The sequence below is a fragment of the Melanaphis sacchari genome, unplaced genomic scaffold (genome assembly GCF_002803265.2).
Source record: "Melanaphis sacchari strain LSU unplaced genomic scaffold, SCAv2.0 Contig73_pilon_pilon, whole genome shotgun sequence".
Classification (NCBI taxonomy): domain Eukaryota; kingdom Metazoa; phylum Arthropoda; class Insecta; order Hemiptera; family Aphididae; genus Melanaphis; species Melanaphis sacchari.
In genome coordinates this window covers 1075079-1090795 of record NW_020271525.1, presented here as the reverse complement: position 1 = coordinate 1090795, position 15717 = coordinate 1075079, and positions in this window count along the sequence as shown.

The window sequence follows — 15717 nt, the reverse complement described above, 5'->3', positions numbered from 1 at the left end:
TATTCATTTTGGAGTGATCAAAATATCTATTGCGCTTTCAATATTTATGCATGTCGACGGTCGAGTATTTGAGTATACAGAGTGATTCATCTTGCATGCCAATCTCCGTTTTTCTGCTATTTTTAACTGTTAAAAATATTGTTTTTAGAATTTTCAAGTATAATTAAAGAATATTATATTTTTTAATTCCTGAGATATTTTATATTTCTTATTGAGTGTCCTGTGGAGATACAAACTGCTTTTTTTCAAATTATTCAAATGACAACCCCCCTCTTAAAAAATTACAAGTAGATATATTTTTTTTTAAATGTTAAATCTCAATACAAAATTCAAACGATTAGATAGGAATTATTTAACTTTGTGTATTAAGGATAATATTAGTAAATGATAATGATTAATAAGTTTAGAAGATATAGTGAGTTGAAAATTGTAGTAATTAATAAATAATATTAGTCTATCAACATTTATAATTGTAAAAATGGCACAATTATAATAAACGCTATAGTTTCAATATTTCATATATATATATTATTTCTAATTTTTTTTTGTCATTATCTTTATTGTTATTTTACTTATTAGTATTTTTTATTATTTCCTGTTTTATTCTATTTTATAATACTCGTATTTTTATTTTGTTCCACTTGTAATCACTATTTATTAGTTGTAAATTGTGTAAATCTAATATATTGTATTTTATTTATTTAAAGACTATATTATAACCTTAGTATAAGTATTTTAATAACTCAAAAATTGTAAGTTTAAATTTTTACTATGTAGGTACACCAATAATGTTTAAAAAAATATATCTATTAAATAATTTAGAGTAAATATGGAGATTTATCACTTGAAAAATATTTATTTTACCACAACAGGACAACTAAAGTAATATAAAAATCTTAAAAAATTAAAAATATGATGTAAAAGTATATTTAATAATTTAAAATATCAAAATTCAGATGGATTTATTAGTAAATGAAAAAATAGATTATGCTTGCTATCAATGAATCATTCTGTATAAAAGCGTACAGCGAATAGTATAATTACTATATAATATAATAATATATGTACATATTATGTACATTGTGCGCATAATAAATTATACTTTCTTTGCGGCAATATTATAATATTATTCAATTACCATAGCGCTGTAACATCTATATATATATATTTATATTATATCGGCTGTAGTTTCGCCCTACCCTGAACAATAATTATCGTACCACATAGGTTTCTAAACGATCAACGTCAAAAATTGGATCAAAAAAAAATGATGCTAATAAAATTAGCGTCGGTTCAGTTTTGGTGTTCAACGACGCTGACTATCTAAAAAGGTGAATATTTTTTTATTGATTTCTTTGTTTCCCTTAGTAGACCACAGTTATTACTTACAAGTTTTTAAACTATATTTCTACAAATTTTGAATTTATCTGAGTTGATAAATCTGGTAAAATATTAATAATCGTGATTATATCGTATATAATATTATAATGTTATAATGTTATTTTCAATTTTATTCATTCAATAATCTTTTGAAATCAATTTGATTAATACGTATTAAAAATATTTAAAATGCAATTTCAAACAGCTTGTAAGATTATATAAAAATGTAAAAGATTTTAAGATATTATTGTTGATCGTGATAGCCTATAGAAATCGTAAGTTTTTAGAATAAAATATCTGGGCGTCACGTTATATCGATTTATTTTATCAAATCAGTATCTCTGACATTGTTTAAGTGTAAGTAATATAAAAAAACCTTGTCTCTTATAACCTTCGCTGTGTTGAATTGCATGTAGGCTAAAATTATGTTTAATTCACCTTTTAATCTTTAATTAACCGAATGAGGTAAACTTAACCTATAATTGTACGAAAGTTGTGTATCAAAATTTTTGTTTTAAAACAAATAAGTTTATACTGTATACGCATTTAGTACTAAATATTAAAATAATTATTTATTAAATATAAATAATTAAGTATTTATTTATAATACTAACACATAAATCTTATTTTAGAATTAAAATACTTAGTAAGGATAAAGTTAGGTGTATATGCTTTGAAACTTCTCAAAATTTCATAGTACTAGTGAAATATTTTACTCAATTTTGAGTATGAAGCCAAATTTTAATAAAAATCAAGGAATAAGGAAAAAATGTTTTCTATTTTATAGCTAATTATTCAAGATACGAATATAGCAAAATATTTTGGTGTAGCGTTCAATAAATATAGTTACGTAATAACGTTATAAATGCTATATTGTACTCGAATAATGCTTTTTTTAAATTTAATTTTATAAAAATTTATTGTTAAAACAATCTTATGTAAAGGTAGAGTTTTGACTTAACATTGATATATCAAACTATTGAATAACTTTCAAATAAGTTTAAAATACAATTCACTGTAATTTCTACATGAATTCATTTATTGAAAGCAGTTTTTACCATCTGAAACCATCTCTTTACAGAATACACACCAATGACACGTTGTCAGCGTGCGACCTATCACTGAATCAGCCTGTCAAAATATTTTTCCGCTTATGTTTCTATTCAAAATCACCATGTATGTATGAATTATTGACATGCAATTTACGAAATGTCATGATAGTTTGACTTTAAAATCCTACTTGCATGCAATTTACGTTATCCCAACTCGAAATCAAATAAAACCAACCAACATTATAAGAAATAATTATTATTGCTAAATAAAAATTCAAGAGTAGTTTGTTTAAAATAAATAATTCAAAAAGGAAAATGAAATATTTATGATGTAAAATTAGAAATATTTGAAAGACACGGTGACGGACCAAGAATTTTTTTTTTTTTTGGGGAGGAGGGAGAATCAAAATTTATTATATTATATAACATATATAATTTTGTAAACACAATATTTAGGATTTGATTTTAAATCTTAAAAATATAATATAACTGTGAAGGGGGGAGCGGATCCTTTGGGTCCTTTATGTAATCCATCACTGATAGACATTAATACGTTATGTGTTTACACAACTTTAAAATGTAAAACTTTCGATTTTAAATATGACACATTGCCATGTGAATATGTAATATATTATTATGACGTAAATGCCTTTACTACTAAATAGGTATCTGTGAAATTACAAATTAAAGTAAAAAATGTCAAATTTTAGGTGTTATATTGCATTTTAATCAAATTCTATACCTAGAATTTCGTATTTCTTTTTTCGAAAGACATAAATCTAACCTAACTAAATCGATCAAATTTCTACCAATATACCTATCATATATATAAACTTACATATACTTATATATATATTTACTTACTTATATGTCTTAAATTCAAGTATTAATATACATATTACATATTTAATCAAATTATGAATACAAATAGGATTTATATAAAATATAAAAGTACACGCTGATATATGATATTATTAAAAATAAATACATATATATATTTTCAAAGTGAAAATACGATATTCGTGTGTTCTGTTGCTCTTGTAAGAATCTAAAATATTCTCTTTGTATTTCTCTAAAGAGAGAAGAGAGGAGAAGAGAGATAAAAGTTTTATTTTAAATTCTGTTTGGACAGAATATAAGCTGTTAGATTTATAATGATGTATGTATTATTTTGTCTGTTTTTTAGTATTAACTAACTATTTTTAGTAGAATAAGTGCTTTAAAAGTTTTATACAATATAGCTTAATATAGCTTAAATAATAAACTTGAATCGTATATAGATAGATCATACTATATTTAGAACATAGATATTGATGTATAACTAGAAGAACATCTTATAATAATACATACTTAACAAATACAAGTATTTTCAAGATATTAGTATTATATTTAGACATTTAATATTTAGTATAGCATAATATATTAATATTTTTTCTAATGAATATTATTTAAAATTTTGATTATTTTGAAAAATAAAGAAAATTTTAAATAGATTATTTATTGAATATTCTTATAGTTAAAAGAAATGTTAAAAACTATCAACCTAGTAAATAAATAGTAATTCTTATGTTATGATAATTAATTAAAAATATTAGTTCTAAAGATGTAGAATTCCAAAGGTCAAACTAAAGTGATCATAATTGTTTTGTTTTATATCTTTAGCTCAAAATTAATTTTTGGAAAATTTTAACTTCTTTATTATAGAATTCAAAAAATTTGTTTTTCATATAATTATGTATTCTATTACAAAATAAAATCCATTATATTATGTCAATTAATATTCTTTAACCTTCTAATTAAATATTCATATAAATTATATATTCGACTATCGAATCACACAAATCACGAGTCGTTGAAATTACTCACTCTCGATTATATGCACAGATATTAAAAATATATAATTATCCAGCCATTAATTATTACTTACGTATACGTGATGCATACATTTATTAATTATTTATTGATTTTATTATACAATAATATTTTCAATATTTTATTTCAGACTTAATATGCGTTTTAAATTATAAGTATTATAAACATTATGATGTGAAGGTTTGTTGGTTATGTTAACACGACATCTTCAATCACAAGTTATATAGATGTTGACTGTTATTGTAAGAATACGATAAAAATTTGTGATAAATAACAATTATAATATATTTTTATATATGCAGATAAAAATTTGTAAATAGTTTATACAAAAATATAGTTTAAATTTTTAATAAAAATAATTATAAATTGTTTTTACTATTTAAAAGCTATTTGAATCAACTCTAACCAAAAAAAATATGGGAAATTGTGGTTTGCTCTGCTGTACAATAGGTGTCAAGTGTATTAATATAATGTGTGTATTCAATTTGAATTTAATTAAAATAATATATCATTGTACATGAAACACGATTTTAAGCCTAAGTGGTCTGTTAATCTATATTGCCAAGTTAATTAATATTATTAAATTAGGTTTTTTTTTTTTTTTGTGACATTGCTATTAAATTAATAGTATTAGTATATTAGTATTATACTAGGTGGATTTAATTGTTGGGAAAACATTGCATTTATCATATTATTAATATTTAATTATTACAATTTACAATAGTATTATAGGTATACTATTACCTATATTATTTATGAATGAGGCACAAATATATAATATATACTATTGTTGATATCATATTATTGTCGAAAAACAATGTGATTAGGTTTATGATATAATATAATCGTTTAGGTAATAATTTTTAATTAATCTAAATATTTTTGATTATTGAGTATATAAAAATTCACAAGACATGCAAACATTTTTAAGTCATTGCAAATTATAGTTTTGAATTATGACAAAATAACCTAGCATCGCCATTCTTTGTTTAAATATAATATTTTGTGCAAATAATAATTTTAAAAATCTATGGAAAAAATTATGCTTAGTTATTTTTTCAGATTTTTTGGTTTCAATATAAAATATTTATTAACAACCTTGTATTCAATTTTTAAGTCTTAAGTTGAGGTAAAAATTGAAAAATTATACGTTATTGATTAGTGATTACAAAATGATTTTAAATTTTCACAATAGATGAATATTGTCAATATTTTACTTTTAAATTTTTAAATAAAAATTGATTAACATGTATCTTAATAATTTTATGTAAATATAATTACAAATTATAAAGCAACTTGTAAGACATTTTAAGATTTTTACTTAGCAAAAAATTATTTACTGACAATTATTGTTAAAAAAAAATAATATTTTAAGAACATTTTATTATAAAAGAAAATAATTTTATAAATATTAGATTAAAATTTCAAGAATTGACGGTTATTCTTTTTTAAATTACAATAAAATATCAAAAATTGTTTGAGAAGAAGTACGTAATTATTGTATGGACAAATACTGAATATAAAACGTTGTAAAAATATAACTTCAAACACTCATAAAAAATGAATGTAACATTCTGACTTTTTTTTAATAAACGTAAAAAAACGCATGAAGAATTTTTTAATGACTTTAATACATTATCAAATCTAAAATCTAAAAACATTTTTTTTTTTTTTATGAATTTCCAACTTTAAAAAAATTTGATAACTATCAACATTTTTGAATATTTATATGAACATGCATAATAAAAAAATAAATAAATAAATAAATGAATAAAATTAGAAATGTATATAAGTAGCTTAAAAAGAGCCAAAATATTTTGAAAATTATTTCATATATAGAAAATAATAATATAAGTACTTAGTGAAAATTTAAAATTTTTACGGTCATTCGTTTTTTTAAAATAATGAAATAAAGGAACATATTTTTTCAAAAACTTATTTAGCATAAAAATTTCATTTTTCCTTAATTTATATTTTGTTTTTCCCAATTATTTTGAAAAATACTAAACAATTTTAACTTTAACTTAAAGGTATAAACTATAAATTTAATTTTCCATTAAAAACTACTCTCAGAGCTGCTAAACACAATATTTTTCAATGATTTATCATGATAGAGATACAAAGCACACATAATTTAAAATTAATACTTATCATTCATCACTTCCCACTCAGAATATTAAATTAATAATAATTAATAATTAAAAATCAACACGTTTTTGTAAAATATTAAAAGTACAAAATATTTTTGACTATTTATGTTTCTTTTGATTGATTCCAATTAAATTTATTCCTGTTTGTTCAAAATAATAGTATTATATATCAAGGAGAAACATTCCAGGAAGCAATAATAGGTAATATTAAATTTCGTGTCAAAAAATGTATTATAATATACACAAATACCTATAGTATAAATTATTGTTTTCGTGTTTATGCTAAGCTTTGTTAAAACAATTTTTTGGGTATGTAACAAAAATTTGCATAATATTTGGCACACGCTAAATAAAAATAAATGTATCGAATAAACCATTTTTAAAATATGATACAAACTACTAATATACCAACTACATATTATAAAATATTATTATACGTTATGGGGTTGCCTTGGAAGGATCCTCGAGACTTTGGCTCAACATTTTATATGGAATGCTTTATTATAGTGCAATATACTGAATAATGGAATATATATATATCATTTGTTTTTTGTTTTTTGTTGCAACTGAACATTGAACATGCACTTACACATGAAATTGAAAAAATAAAATATAGTGACACAAAAAAGATTAAAAATCCGCATTCCTTTGGTGCGTCTAATATTTTATAAATTATTGTTAAAAAAATATTTATCAGTTGGAAGAGACTTGTAGTAAGTAAAATAATATATTATATTATAACTAAACTAAAAGGGTTGTACAATTATTATCGAGCACACATACTCACAGTTCACACATGACACACAAATACGAGATAATAATAATAGAATCGAGCACCTTATTAAAGTAAAAACCTTTATACACACACTGGTTCTTTGGGGGACTTAACATGGGTATTATTTAGCTATAATTATCAATAAAATAAATATCGTATACTTTATAGATTATCATTAGATAAATAAGTTTAAATGGATTTTTATTGTTATTAGATTGGTATTTCGATTTTATTTACGATGTACAACCTAAATTAGAGGCGAGGTCGGATTATTTTATAAATTTTGACGAATTTTTCATATTTCCGTGTTTCCTTGAATTAAAAATAAAGATTTCTGTGTATCTAGTACAATGTACATCATATTTAAAAATATTTAAGTATCTTAATTTATATTATGTTTATTTAGTTTTTACGACCATTATATTATACACTCACGGCTCTAACTATAATTTATTACTGAACCATTCCAAAAATGTATGATAACTAATAACCAATAAGTAACTTAAAAACATTCTTGTTACATTCCTAAGTGCATTATTATTTAAAAAATATCATTAGTTTGCAAGTAGTTGGTGAGTTGTATCTATCTAAATATTTTAAGTTTCCTTGTAAGTAATCTTCTGAGACCTCGAGGTAATATTCCTAATGAGCAATAATATTGTAGACCTATTACAGTTATTACAGTTTTTTACACATTTTATGTACAAATGAGTGAATCATAATGAGATGATATTTAATATAAAATAAAGACTGTAACAGGCTATATGACGCAATGTACATAGGGGATACCAGAAGTGGCCACTTTATTGTTCTATAAATAGTAAATACATTATATCAACATATGAACCACCACAAATGTAATAAAATGATAGAATACGAATATATTTTCAAAATATAAAAGGTATATAAAAATTTATATAATAAATATTATGTACTTATATTATGATATGTAACAAATACATTTTAGGGTTGGTTGGTGCCTGATAAGTAGTAATGAAAAAAAATTATAACATTCAATAGACTCACGGGGCTAAAAATTAAAATGGTGATTAACGTGATTAATCATATAAGTTAATAATATAGATAATTATATTATTGTTATCTTAATTTAATTTTGATCGTACCCTAAAAATGGTATTATTAACTAAACCCGCCCAAAATCGCTTAATAAATTATGGGTTGGTATAAAATAACATTAGGGTTCTTTCTTCTAACCTATGTTGTCTTCATAACACAAAGTTATGAATTATACATTTATCTTATTACGCTGCACCTAGTCTTGATCTTTTTTTGTTTCAAGAAAGAATAATAGAATTTAACGACCTTTTTTAAAACGTGAACGGTCAAGTGATGCGAACAGGGTTCTTGTATATTATGTACGCTATTTCTATTGGTTCAAACCGATTAAAAATCGGAAGCTATGTTCGATTCGATTGACCACTTTTCTTATAGCAGTTAAGCCAGAAATCCTGTTTGGCTCAATATACATATAGTTTACTGTTGATTTAGTTTTTTATTACGATTACAATAGATAAAAAAAACAGAACAATAAAATACTTATTTTATTCTTCCTTCTGGTATTGGCATTTGATTTAAAATCATAAATTATTCTTTTGTTTTATTAAAATAAAAATGATATGTGTAAGAACTAACAATAAACAACAGAATTTCCAAAGAGGAAATAATTTTTGAAATTACTATAATTAACCCCGTTACAATTTACGACGTGTGGACTAAATAACCTCAGTAAAATGCTGAAAATATTAAAAATTATAACGCATATTTAGGTTTGAAAGCTTAAAAGTAGAATGTATAAAATTATTTATAAATTATTATAAAAAATAATGATTTTTTTTATTATTATTATTATTAATATTGAAAATAGCTTCATCAATAGTAGATTGTATAGGTTAAATAAACCATAAATTTACATACATTTTTACATCTTAAACTTATATGTAGGTAGGTATTTCAATATTTATATTTTATTCATTACATAACGTTAAATAAATCATAAAACCGATAGGTAATCGGTATTTAAAAAATAGTTCTTTATTGACTGTGTATTTTAAGTATTGTGTTTATATTTCATAACATTTTCGTATAAATTAAACACACTACTATATTATCTTAAATAAATCGATGAAAATCTAACCAGTATATCTAAAATATAGATTATAGTATATATAGTATATCTGTAATAAATTGTAGGTCATACGAAAATACATTGTACCAGTGCTGAAACAAATGATGTAATATACATGACGTATTTAACGTAATATAAAATTAGTATATAATAATATATTATATTATTCATTAAGGTTTCTAACTATACTATTTAAATATGTAAAATATAATGAACTATTTATAATAAGTACATTTATAATTATTGATGTATTTAACTATAACATTATGTTGTAAATTGCATGGTATAATTAGTTTCAATAGTTGAAATGTTATCACTGTTTTTTTTTTTTGTTTTTTTTTTTTTTTTTATGTCAAATCGAGACTCGAGATTCTTCATTGTATAATTAATGTAATCAACTGTTTTAAGTTTAACTGTTTACTGTTTAACAAAGATAATGGTAAGTTCAAGGGTTGTGTGAGGGTGTGTAGAAGTCTCATGACCAGCCATGGAAATATGCCAATAAGGTGAGGGATGGGCTTGTAAACATATCCTTATTTAGATCTTAAATTATATCTACGGTTATATCGCCGTGATTGATTACGTAAAAATGTTATAATCAACGTTGGATGTTTTAATAAAGATCCACGTAATTTTATGTAGAATATATATTGTTATTAATTACATCATATAAAATAGTACGTGTAATATTATAGGTAACTATTGTTATTGTTAGTAATGCACTAATGCTCTCCCGGCCTACGTACACATTTAAAGAATGTTATGATTCTATAATTAATGTTTCACAATACTTATATTTTGACCTAGATGGCTAGATGTATTCAAATTTCAAATGAATACATTTAAAGTTATGTTTTTTAATATGGATAAAAAGAACATTATGTCTAGAATTTTAATTTTTAATACATAAAAAATTTCAGGTATTGACAGGACATAATTTATATTATTACTCATTTAAACAAATATGTTTGTATACATTATATAATATTGTTGTTAGAGAATTATAATATTACAAATAGTGCCTAATTTAAATTTAAACATTATTAGTAGGTACATTTAGCTACAACTGCGCTCCTATAATATTAACCTGCACTTTTATATTGTAATATTGTACTAAAAAATTTAATTTTATGAAAGTCATTAGTTTAAACGAATATTTATTATTTATAAATAATTAGTTATTACATATAGCTTTTTTAAAACTTTTATTTTATATTATGCTTAAAGAGGTAGATATAGGTATAGTTTGAATAAAACTTTTAATTTTTTTTTCTTTATTATTATTTATTAATATTCTTTTCATTTTCGTTGAATAATCAATACTTCAATAACTCACAACGCAGATCTAATTTCTGTATACATTAAATAATTAATTCACCTTGGCTATAATAATATATCAGCCTCGACCTGTCAACTTAGAACATACTAGCCTAACCTTCTAATTCTGAGACGGGCCTACTTTTTTCTTTTTCTTTTTTTTGTTGTTATCAAACATTATAATTATACCCTTTATTGGTTACGTTATCGTTTGGTGACGTGTTTAAAAGAACTACACGTGAGATCTTCACTGCTGAAAATAATTGCAAAAACAATCGTACAAACAACTACGTATGATGAATATTTTATCCATTATAGCTGGTACCTATGCAAAGTCGAAATCATTAAAAAAAATAAAAATCACGTGTAAAATGTAATAAAAAAACCAATAGAAATCAAGTGTCTTTTCATAATAATAGTATAATATTATACTGTGTATGGTAGTTTTGAAATTACTTGCAACTTGTATAATTTTTAATTGCAAACACAAAATGATTATTAGTAAATTTAAAATCAATAAACATATTATTATTACAAAATATGTACACGTAGAAATAAATACTTTGCTGCTAATTCAAAGAATATTTTATTCGATTTTATAAACCCGTCTTTAAGGAGGTTAAATTATACGGTATACAATATACATATATAATTATTTATTATACCTATGTTATTTATTATAAGTATACTATGTAAAAATATATATGTGTACCTATTCTATTAACAACTAAAATATAGTATTGCGGTTTATTCATTTTGATATAAAATATAAATGTGTATTATCCTCAAAGTTTATGGCAATGTCTTGCCGATACCGTTTAAGTTTTAGAAAAAATAAGTTTACCTTAAAATATATAGATACGTTGAATATTATATTATTTCGTATTTCTATCACTTCAGTTAAAAGATCATCACAACACTTATGTTTTTAACTTCTAATAAATGATTATTTTATTTTTTTTTTTTGTATTGAATTTGTATCTCCTCTAATCACTTCACTACAATATATTCCAGTAATTTAGTAAGTTATTCTTGTGATTGGTGCAAAACTAGTGCACCACCAACTGCCATACCTATAACCTAAATAAAATATGCTTTAGACTTGATAAAATAAAAACAAGTTCATATGTAAGACAGTAATAAGGTTGGAAATAAAAATGCTTTGAAAAAATTAATTTCTTCAATACTTTAATTGTATATAAAAAATGTCTATAATTCTAAAATCACTTTTAAAATAACTATTATGACACAATAAATTGTCACTCGCATTACAGACAAAAACAGCAAAATATCTATTAGGTATTAGGTTTACGTTTTCATAATTAAATATTTTCTATAAATAAACATCATATTTCGTAAGCTGTAAATAATAATGATAATAGTAATTATATACATTACATAACATGTTACTGTACAATATTTTTGACTGATCGAAATTTAACGAGTATTTTTAAAACAATTAAAAAATGTCTTTTACATAATATGTGAGTCGAAATGACTATAACCATTATTATTATATTGTACCAATGGTATTATACTTACTCTTGTACAAACAAAACTTGCTCCGAATGTATATCGTAGATGAAAATACATATAGTATTGCAAATGTGTAGACTATGAATTTAAAATGTATACATATAGTACATCATGTCTTTATGGATTTTCATAAAAAAAATGTCATAACTTAATGTAAAATTATTACCGTTTTGTAATAGTTTTTTGTTATATACAGAGTAGAATTTTAAAATAAAAATAAATAAATAAATAAATAAATAATAATAATAAAGTCTCATGCATATAATATATACACCATATAATGTTGGTACATAATTTGATTAATGAACGTGTATCATGTATGTATATTTGACTTTGATGAGGCATAAATAAAAACGACATCTAGTATACTGTATAGTTTATACAAATATAGCTGGACAAGTTAATCGATTTTTTTAATTAGTAATATAGTTGAGTCAACTTTGAAAAAACTGATCAAATTAAGTTAAAAGTTTATTAGATAAAAAACCACCCATAATAAAATAGATAGAGTGAAAAGTTACTTTTTTCAACAACAAATTAATTTGGAAAAGGTACAGAGCTATTTATAATCGTAAATAAAATGCACTTTGTATTTTAATCACTTTTAATTTAAAAATGTATTCATTATATTTAAGAAAAAAGTTATTTTTTTAAATCATTGTCTGTAGTAAATATTTATGGCATTCATAATCATCATTAACGGCTAATTCGAGTTAACCAATATATGTTTTTAATTTTAATTTTTACTTTCATCAATTTTTAAACTAAATTTTAATTTTATTTAAATAAAAACGTAATTGCAGAACATTATTAAGACTTTATTTATATGTAACCTAGAAGAAAGAATAGCCACTATAAAGTTAATATATAAACAAGACAAATAAAAATTTTTTTAACCTTTTGTTGAGTGTACCTGCCTATAGTTTTAAGTCATGTACATCAACATTTTAACAATAGTTAATGATAATTGATGGTATTTGATGAGTTTGCACACTAATGTCATTATAACGATAATTGATTCACCTGTGCCATGTGTTAAAATTATTCTGATGCATATTTAAGTATTTTGTTTAAAATTTCTTCTATCATCACATTAAATCAGCAGTATAAAATATCATATACGATATATAAGTAATAAGTATGTAACTAAGTATTTTGTTACTATGTAATTGTATAATGTCGTTTTATTCATTAATACATTATGTACATAATTATTAATTCAATTTGTCATGTCAACTGCGTTTAACAAGACTAGCAGAAAATAAATGTATAATATAATAGACTACGTGTGTAATTATTATTACATTAATATATTATACTACGTAGATGAGTATTATTTGTACATATATATAACTATAGTTTCTTGGCTATTATTATAATATCCTATAAATTATTATCATTATATTAATGTTAAAAATTATTTAAACTATTATTATTTTTATTATTATATTTAAGTTGATTAAATTAATTTCCACTAATCAATCAATATTTTTATTTTTATTTTTTTTTAAAGATTACATAAAATTATACTCGTAAAATTGAATGTGTAATAATAATAAGTTCGCATTATATAATTGATATGACGTAAATGTAAATATATTGTGTCGCAGTTGTTTAGTGGAATTGGGCAATTTATTAAATATACAAAATAATAGTTATATAACTATATACCTATATAATAAATAGAAATTATTTAATAGAAATTATTCCTCTTTTATTTCAAGTATATATCTATCCAAAAACATTTGAAGTTCTATAAAATTAAAATTTAACTTAAGTATGCAATTAGTGTAAGTACGAATACCAAATATTGTAAACTAGATAAAAAAATATATTTTAATTAAAATTCATTCTTAGATCATATAATTGTTAAATTAATTAAATGAATTAAAATAAGATAAATTAAAAATTAAAAATATATATTTTCAAGTAGGTAATAATATAATATTATGTAATATTTATTGTTAAAATATTATTTAAATAATATTGATGGCATATTAGCATCCACTAATCATAGTTTATACTTGAATAAAAATTTTATTTTTGAATCAATACACATCCTAGTTTCATATTGACGTTTTTCTATTTGAAGTTAATTGACTATTGTAGATCGTTTATCTAATGTAGTGTCTTTTAAATAGTTCTGATGTTAAAATAATTCATATCTCAATACTTGGATCATGCTAAATATTTATTTGTTTAATGCAAGAATTTTGAAATACAGTTCTATTTAACATAAGAAAAATTCATAAATATGGCCCAGAATCGGTACTTAAACAAATATTTTATATTTTATGATATGCGTATAGAATTTCAACCAAATTTTGAGATGAATAATAAAATTATTATACTTTGAGAAAATATATATTAATTTTCAGTATTCACTGAACTACTTTGATAAATGTAAATATTGCATAAGACATGTTGTTTTGTATACTTATAGTAAGTTAAAAATCAGTTTTAACGTTACCTGAAGTTTTGATCTGTTTTCTTTAGATATTATAATAAATCATGATAATGAATCGTTAAATTCTTTTTTTAATATGTTCACCTTAAATTTTAGATTCTAGAGGATTATTATTATTACGTTTAAAAATCTTAGGTTATTACCCGTGTACGTATTACATAAAAGTTCAGAACATATAAATATTTTTATAGTTATATATATATAGATTGATAGTAGAGAATTTTAAAAGTTATTTGCAATATTAATTTTGTTTAGAAAAACTTAAATTGTTATACTGTTGTTTTCATTGTGATGGAATTCTTCTAGGTTATCTGGTATCAATAAGGTATTTGTATGTTTTGAAATTCTGTGAATTTTTTAATTATATGTTGAATGGTTAGTTAACTAGACATTTATTGCATATGGGGCATGGGTGCTAGGTTTTTACTTATAGAGAATATAAAGAATTTAATGGTATGACTGATTCTTGCTTTTATTAAAACGATTTTCTATTGTATTTTAAAGTGTTAAGGAAAATAATATTATTTTTTGATTGGCATTTATCTATAATCTACTGAATATTATTGATGGTAACATTTTTATTCTAAACAAAATTAGCGTCACAAAATGTTATCATTGGCCAGGTGTTATTTATTTTATATGAAATAAAATCGAAGAAATTTCGGCACACATTCTCACACACTCTTTTTTAAGTAGGACTTATTTTACACAGAAAAATAATAAATTGAATATTTCATGACTAACTGATCTACTAAAAAAAAAAAACTATTCTTACCTTTAGGTTATTTTATAAAAATATTAAATATCATACAACATATCGTTATATTATCTCTCTAATCTATTGTCGTATATATTATTATGTTATTTCCTGTTTTCTACATTTTATTTTACTTTTATTTTTGCTTTTAAATATTCCACTTGTATTTGAGTACTATCTTTTTTGTGATACTTTAAGCTTTCGAACATTTATAAATAAATAAATACAAAACTATTATAGAGTAGGTACCCATATATACATCCGT